This window comes from Charadrius vociferus, unplaced genomic scaffold, assembly GCF_000708025.1.
Source record: "Charadrius vociferus isolate BGI_N301 unplaced genomic scaffold, ASM70802v2 scaffold172, whole genome shotgun sequence".
In the NCBI taxonomy this organism is placed as follows: Eukaryota; Metazoa; Chordata; class Aves; order Charadriiformes; family Charadriidae; genus Charadrius; species Charadrius vociferus.
This window is the reverse complement of record NW_009647217.1, coordinates 1139555-1139863: the sequence shown is the minus strand read 5'-3', so window position 1 is coordinate 1139863 and position 309 is coordinate 1139555.

The following is a 309-nucleotide window of genomic DNA, read 5'->3' as shown; positions in this document are numbered from 1 at the left end:
ACTCCGCAATGTCTTCACGCTTCACCCTGCTTCTCCTTCCGTGTTCCCATGTTTCTTCCTTCCGGTCCACTTTGACTTCTTCTCCACCTTTGGTGCTTCCCTTAAACAACCCAAAAATACATCTCACGCATTCCCCCAGTCCCCTAAAAAGGACCTCGCAGTCTCTGCTCTTCCCCCATGTGCCACTGTACACCCCATAGCAGTACAGGCAGGGGCCCGCAGGCTTCCTGGGAGCCCCCACCTCACACTGGTGGGGAGCCCGGCCAAGACCCTGGCTCGGGGGCCTCCAAAAAAAAAAAAAAAACCCAA